This window comes from Ziziphus jujuba, chromosome 1 (assembly GCF_031755915.1).
Source record: "Ziziphus jujuba cultivar Dongzao chromosome 1, ASM3175591v1".
Lineage (NCBI taxonomy): Eukaryota > Viridiplantae > Streptophyta > Magnoliopsida > Rosales > Rhamnaceae > Ziziphus > Ziziphus jujuba.
Window position 1 is genome coordinate 44,440,409 of NC_083379.1, and position 8,179 is coordinate 44,448,587.

An 8,179-nucleotide genomic window follows, 5' to 3' on the forward strand; every position below is an offset into this window, starting at 1 on the left:
TCAAGAAATAAAATTTGATGGATGGGATTGGAATTTGGATGTTATTGATGAATTATCTATTTTTAAATTTTTATTATTTTTTTCCTAAAAGATAGTTTGAAAAAACAAAAATGAAAAAAAAAAAAAAGTTGAGAAAGGATTTGCATGATCCAAATTTGCAGCTTGCGCAATAAAAACATGCAGATCCCATGATCTTGTCTGTTGTGTCTCTCAATGACTGTCCACATATCCCCATTATATGTTTCCTTTTTTTTTTTAGAGTGATGAGGATCAAGTGAGGTAGTCCACTACAAGCTAAAATAAAACCTCATCTTGTTGCCATTTGATCAATTGTCTGTGGCCTTGGGATATGAAACTAAAAAAAAAAAAAAAACGTTTTTAATCTGACACAAAGCTCAATAAAAACACTCTGAGCCCCCCTATCAAAGCTTAAAGGATAGCTGCTTTTGTTTCTTTTCTGTAGTAGATTTTTGAACTCTTTTTCCCGTACACTTTCATTTTACAGTTTTGAAAGTTAACACGGGAAATAATCGTCTGGATCGCCAAATTTACGTGCACAAACCCTTTGACAAGTGGTCACCAACCGCTGAATTTGAGCAAAACTCCACAATGACCTTGATGTCCTTTTGCTTCTTTAACTTGAACACTTATCGATCTACTTCTGCGGCTTTGGAGCAAATGTCTTTCTTTTTAATTTCTTTACTAGTTTTTGTCGCTTTATGTGTATTATTGAATGATTAGAATCCGCTACTTTTTCCCCTTTTAAGTTTGCTCCTCCTCTATTAAAATTGTCGTAAAAATAGGTCCCAAACTTAATTAATTATTGTTAATTTAGACGGAAACATAGAAGATAATTAATTGACTTGATGAAAACCACTTTGGCTAACACATAAGATAACTTATTTAGCTCAAAAAAAAATATATATATATATATATATTTATATAAAGTGTACGTGTGGGGCATAAGTTACATATTACATTTAAATTAATGGAACTATTCATAGTCTAGTTAGTTGGGCAAACTCATTTGTAAATTTGCTATTTTTTATTTATTTATATAACATAATTTGAAAACAAAATCTCACCCCCACGTGCAATAAGAATGACAGTGATTAGGAAAGAGTTTTTTTCACACCCAGGATGTTTTACCAAACCATATACTTATATATATATATATATATGTCTAAGAGGGAAAAAGAAGAAATAAATTTGTTTCACGTAACAATCATACCGGCCAAAGCAACTATAAAAACACATGAATTGAAAATAGATGATATTGATATATAGAAAGAGAACAGAGCATGAATATAATATATATATATATATTTATATGCATCTGCAATGGTCGTGGAAAAATTAGAATTCAAATGTACTATTGCAAGGGTGCAGATTTTCAATCTTTGCCTTGATTGGTTGCAATCTCCTGCTTGTCTTATTGATAGACTACAATGTTAATAGATATGGAGAATCGGTGGAGTGGGTCGGTGAAATTGTACACCAAATTGACATGTTTGAAGGAATTTTTCATGTTCCTTTGACTTTGTAATTTAAGTGTGTTTGGGTGTAATATGGTAAATTCCTTATAATTTATTTCTTTTTTCCCATATGACTCGGCGAGTTTAACGATTGAACGAACCAGAGCGAAGCGTGTCAAACCAAAACCACATTATTTTTGTTAAAAACAAAATTCATTCACCCAAAAAAAAACATTATACAGGAAAAAAAAGAAAAGAAAAAAATAAAAAAAAAAGGGTTTAAGGTGGACCCAGTGACCGAGGAAGGTGGTCGGCTGGTCTGGGATTGGATACTAAGAAACGCATCCCAATCCTCTAATACAATACACCTTCTCCTCCCCTCCGTCTCAACAAAAGTAGCCAGCTTTCTTAATCTTAGGACTGACCGGCACGTGTCGTTCTCTTAATTCCCCTACTTTCTTTGTGGGCCCCATCATCACTTCTCTTTCTCTCGCGTGGACTTGCACGTGACCCCACCCCCCAACCTTCACCCTCTTCTTTTGGCTTCCGACCATCCAACATGCTCGACCTTTAACACACTCTCTCTCTCTGAGCGATGCGAGTCGGCATTATTGTTTGTGTACGGCAGGTCGTTTAATAATTTTCCAACGATTTTGTTCGTTTTAATGGACTGTGAAAACTCAATCCGTAATTCCACGCCATCGGTTGTGCGTGAACGAAACTGCCTAGTCGATGTGCTTGAACAAATCAACGAAAATGCCAAAATATTATTACCATAAAAAAAAAAAAAAACGAAAATGCTAAAATAATTTGCAGTTATTTTTTTATTTTTTTTATCAAAATGACTCATTCATTCTATTTTTAGTGCCGAATAATACAGTGAATTACTAGTTATATTATACGTTTATTTATAAGCTAAAATGCATTTACTTGATAAATAAACTAAAAAAACAACTATAATTTTACAGTCATATATGTCATCTCTTTTTAAAATTGGAAAGTTGTTTGTCAATTTTCTTTTCACAGAAATATACTATCAAAATTATAATTCGTAGGTTATATAACACATAGTTTAAGAAAATGAAGTTACAATTATTAACAGAGGAAAATATATGTAAAAAAGTTAATATGTTTGAGCACATCAACTTTTATTTTAAGTGTCATAAAAATGTCTTAAGATAATTTAAGGTTGTTTCAATAGATTAAAAAACAAACATTTTAGGAAATTCTAAACATTTTAAGAAATGCATATATTGGATTTTATCAACAAATTCTGACAATATTACATATTTATAAATATTAATTGGAATAATGTAATCACCTTTACTTATTTAAGAACACATATCAAATATTTTATTATAAATTTTAAAACTTAAAATCTCAAACTAAAAAATAAAATCGGTATTACTAACAATAAATAAAATTATCTGATCGAATACGAAAATTGGATGAACTGTATGACAAATAAATACTTTTGTACTAGAATAACCTTCAAATTTTAATTTCATATTTAGACAATGAAGATTATAATTCGAGAGAAATTAAATTCAATAACCAAATAACCTATTGGATATTTGAGCCAAGAAATAAAAAGAAGAAGTAGTTTCACTTCGACGCTCCTTAAAGTCGCGTGGAAGTTGAATCTGGAATCTTTGGTGTCTGGGTTGTGACTGATCAGGTACTTCGCGTGGCACACCGGTAAATGCATGTTCATCGGGGAATGCGAAGAACAGGGAAGGGACAAAAGATCAGGAGCCGTTGATATTGGAAGGAAGCAAAGGAAAGGTGAGGTGATAAACACAAAACAGCTCGTGATGTTGATGTCAAATCGGAGTAAGCTTTTAAAATATTAGATGGGAGTCGTACTGGTTAATGATGGTTTTGTCCTCACCATAACATATATTTTAAGAATTTCTTGAATGGAAATCGGACTGGGCGCACTCAACGCTGTCTGTCATATCATACTGCAATTCCTCTTGATGGGATAATCCCGACCGTTCCCCCACCCCACTTTTCTCTCCATCTTCTTCTTTTTCTTTTTCTTTTTCTTTTTTTAAATAATAATAAAATAAATGATTTTATTTTTGTATTTGAATGTAATTTCGCATTAATTTATTTTCATGGCTATAATAATTCAACATGTTATTCATTATGGCCTTTCCGTGTAGTATGAGCTTTGGATGACTGCCCTTTAGTTATCTTCTAATCGAAAACCTGAAACTATTTCTCTTTTTCTCTTTTTCTCTTTTTTTCTTGTTTTTTCCTGATGATATTTGTCAAAGCACATATAGGTTAAGTTACTTTTTTGGTCTGACATAAGTCGAATTTATTGAAAAATAGATTGTTGAACATGGTTTATTATCTGGTCGAAAGGTAAGAGAATTGAATCATGGGCAACTTTTAACCTTGCACCTGATAAATGAAAGATTTTTTTGGTTAGGTCGGCCTTTAGGATATTTAATGCCCTCTCTGTATATACATATATACATATATGGAACGAAATATATGTGAACGTATTACCAAAAAATTAAATATATATATATATATATATGTGTGTGTGTGTGTGTGTGTGAAGATTCGAACTAACTTTTATAGACGTTTAATTTATAGCTTATAAATTATTTATATATAATCAAAATTTTATTGAAATATTTTTAAAAAAAAAATCAATATTTTACTTATCAATTTTTTATATTTTAATATTTTATTTAAAATATGATATCCAGTTTTTTTACCAAAAAATTAATTATCCATGAGATGTACATGCCTAAATGATAATACATGTTGAGTTACTTACGTGCCTAAATGATAATACATTTTGAGTTACTTTCGTTGTTTGACATAAGTCCAATTTATTGAAAAATAGATTGTTGAACATGCTTATAGATTGGTTTATTATCTGGTAGAAAGATAAGAGAATTGAATCATTGGCAACTGCTCAAAACAATATCAACATGATATAAATGCACAATTTTATAAATAAAAAAAAAAAAATAAAAAATAAAAATAAATAGACACTTTAAATTATTAATTGGAATTGTAAATGGGTTAAAAACTCTACTAAAATATTGATGTCGAATTGAAGGCAGTTTTTTTCCATAAAAAATTTACTATCCATGAGATGTACATCAAAACTTTATTAAAAGTTGACATATCCTAATTTATTATAGTTATGTGTATATATGCTCACCCAGTAAATATCTATGAGATTGAAAAACAGATGTAGGTTTGGTGGGGTCTTTTAGCTCCCACAAACAAAGGGATATGCATCAAATATAATGCTGTATGGAAGTGGTGATCGTGGTGGTGTAAATGGGATTTTTGTGATGTTAAAAAACGTGTTGTCACAAAAGGGTCTCAGCAAAGCAGGCCCTCTTGTAGCCAAAAACGCGCAATGCTACTAGTTTCCCAATTCTCACTTCTCATCCTCGTGATCATAATCAACCACTTTCACAAATATTGCCAAGCCATATATGAAACATATATATATCATAGTCGATGTGGAGAGCACAACCCAAGTAGCCACCTGGGGAGCCTCTTTGTGGCTTTGGTTTCCACTCCATCATTAACTAGGAAAAGGCTTGTACACAATTCTATCTTAAAACTATTCGCTTTGTTCCTTCCTTTTAAGGGAAATATATATTCCATTGTGTGTATAAATACACACACACACACACACACATATACATCTACTTGTTAATAATGTTAATTTGTCATTAATACTTAGCAAAAAAAAATTTATTATTTATTTATTATCATTGATTATCATTCTACATGCTAAATTTTAAATAAAATATTTTATTTTATTATTTTTTATTTTAAAATTCTGAAAGTTAGTAAGCCCATTGGTGAGCATATCCTAACATGATCAGCATTATCTATATATATTTACGATATGTTTCGGCCACTTCAATGATCTGCTTTGTGTGATTCATGCATATTTATCACAAATACAACCCCCCTTTTCAATCTGTTGTTTTGGCTTATATTTTAAAGTTTTTTCTACCCCTTCATTGATTGCCTCCATCGCTGTCAATTGGATATATAGTTTTGTTGTCTTCTTTTCGTTTTCCTCTTTTTACTTTTATTTTGCTCCCACGCGCCGACTACTCGTCCAACTCTGATCATTATTTTGTAGAACCAATGGGTATGTGTCTGTGTGCTAGTGTGTGGATGTTCCTTTTCTTTTTCTTTTTCTTTTTTGGTAAATTGTCTTGGAAGACTATCAGTGACTTCGCATAAGATATAAATGAGGTTATGTAATTAAAGAAAGGTTTGTAAAGAAAGAAAAAGATAAATAATTAAAGAGGATATATATTACACCACAAGGCCATATAATAAATATAGCAAGTATTTACTACTTAACTATTAGCTTTGCAGTTTAGAAATTGTAATTTGGGAATTTAACTAGTTACAGTAACCGAAAGTTAGTGTATAAATACGTTTAATTTTTAGAAGCCGCTTATTATTATATATGGAATAAGGCTTGCAGAAAGCTCATGATATTTAAAAAATCTAAAAAGGTTATGAATTGGACTTATTTCATCTTGAGGAAAAGTGGGTTGTTTTTGGTGTGTGGCTGTGATAATTAGAAGCATATGAGGTTGCAGGCTAAAAAGTAGAGATATTCATAACAACGGCCACCATCAAAACCTCTTTTGGTATTAAATTATTATAATTGGTTATTAAAGGGTAAGATTAATTGTATTACGTGTATATAATGATGCAATGCTTTCATAAGGTACCCTACTATCCTGAGAGAAAAACAATAAAAGCAGCAGAATTGGTTTTTCCTTAAAAGGAGACCAAAATCTAATGTCTATTATTTTTTTGGTAATTAAAATCTAGTGTCTATTAATTTCTTAATTTATTCTTCAAATTTGATTAAATATGTTAAGTAATAGTCCAACTCATGATTATGGTTTGCTTTGAATATTGATGATGACTTCATCTTGGATCTTGATTCGCATTAATATATAGGTCAAGATTTCAAGAAGAATCAAATCTCTCTCCCTTTTCTTTCTTTGGTGTTATCCTGGCAAACATGGGATAAGCCTCTCTTTAGTAAATCAAGCATAAGTAATAATTATCATGGAATTGATTTTTTATTTTTATTTTTATTATATATATATATATATAGGGAGGTTCTATGTATATATATATATATATATATTAACTTTTATTCGGACTCTTTTTCACTTCCAACTACAATTGTGAAAAGGAAATCTTAGCTATCTTTCTTTACATCCAGAATTCCCGCACAACATTTTTCCATTATTTGTCTGTGGAAGCAATATCATTTTCAACTATGATCAGCATCTTCTCTGGTTCTTAATATATTATATGTCCATTTCCAACTTAAACTTGAATGAGTTGTTTGAAACTAGAAACCATGACTGCCCACACAACAGCTTTAACTTTTAAGGGAAGTACTGCTTCAACCACGAACAAGTTTATGTACATTTTAATGTTTTACTGTGGGGTTGTTACAATTTTGATATGTTGGTAAATTCTAAAAGATTTGATATTTGTCAAACTAGATTTTTAATTTTAATTAAATTATTAGTTAAGATGATATCTTTAGTATTTTGACAAAAGCACATTGCTAACAAATCGCATATACTTCTGATTTATATACGGTGGATTTCATCAAATAACTATAATTTAGTATCATGGGATATAAAATTAATTTGCAAAATATTGAAAAGGGTTCACAGAGAAAGCCATGCAGTTACATGCATAATTAAGGCCGTAGGGCTTGAATATATTTTTAATGGAATTAAGTATACATTCTTCCCTAATTATAAGGAAAAAAAAATTGGACAGTGCTTCACCAGCAAAGCATATATCCTTTTTGCCTTTATGTAAAAGCCCTTATGCTCGGAATGACAAGTGAGAACGCATTATATGCCGTTATTTTATTCCTTTATGGAGAACCACAAATAATAGATATTATTCTAGGATCCAAGGGAAAAATAAAATAAAACTATATATGATAATGATGATAATGATATTGGATTTGATTGAGGGGAAAAGGTAGGTGGGATAATACCAGCATTTTTTGTTTTAAAAATTATAGCCTATATTGCCGTCTTCTTGGGTAAAACATTTGTGTCATCCAACTTGATTTGGATGTTTCTTGCAAGAAAATAAATAAATAAATAAATATTGATTTTTAATTTATAAATTTATACTTTTTTGGGGGGGATAATTGTAAATTTATACTTAATCATGAGTTATTTGTATGTAAAACATTGATTTTTAATTATTTTTAATTAATAACTTCCTTATTTAGAGCTTATTTACCATTAGTATCATCATTTCTCCTAAATGCAAAAGTAAAAAGAAAAAGAAAATATATGGGGGACAAAATTAAGGACGCCATCGCTATATATCCTTAAGGAAACGTGGGCAATTTAATCTGGACATATGTAGAACTGTTGGGATTGGCACAGCCTAAAGGTCTCCAAAAAGGATGCATAGAATGCAATAGTAGAGAAAAGAGAGACTCAGATTATTATCTGTATTATTACCTCAATATCCAAACTACCCTTTTCCCTACATCCCTACCTGCTCTTCCATTTATCCCATGATGAAACCCTCCATCAAACATCAACGTTGCCCTAAATGGTGTGCCTGCCATGATTTGACCATCACTCACGGGTTGTTGCTAAATATTTTTAAAAAATTATAATAAAAAAAAG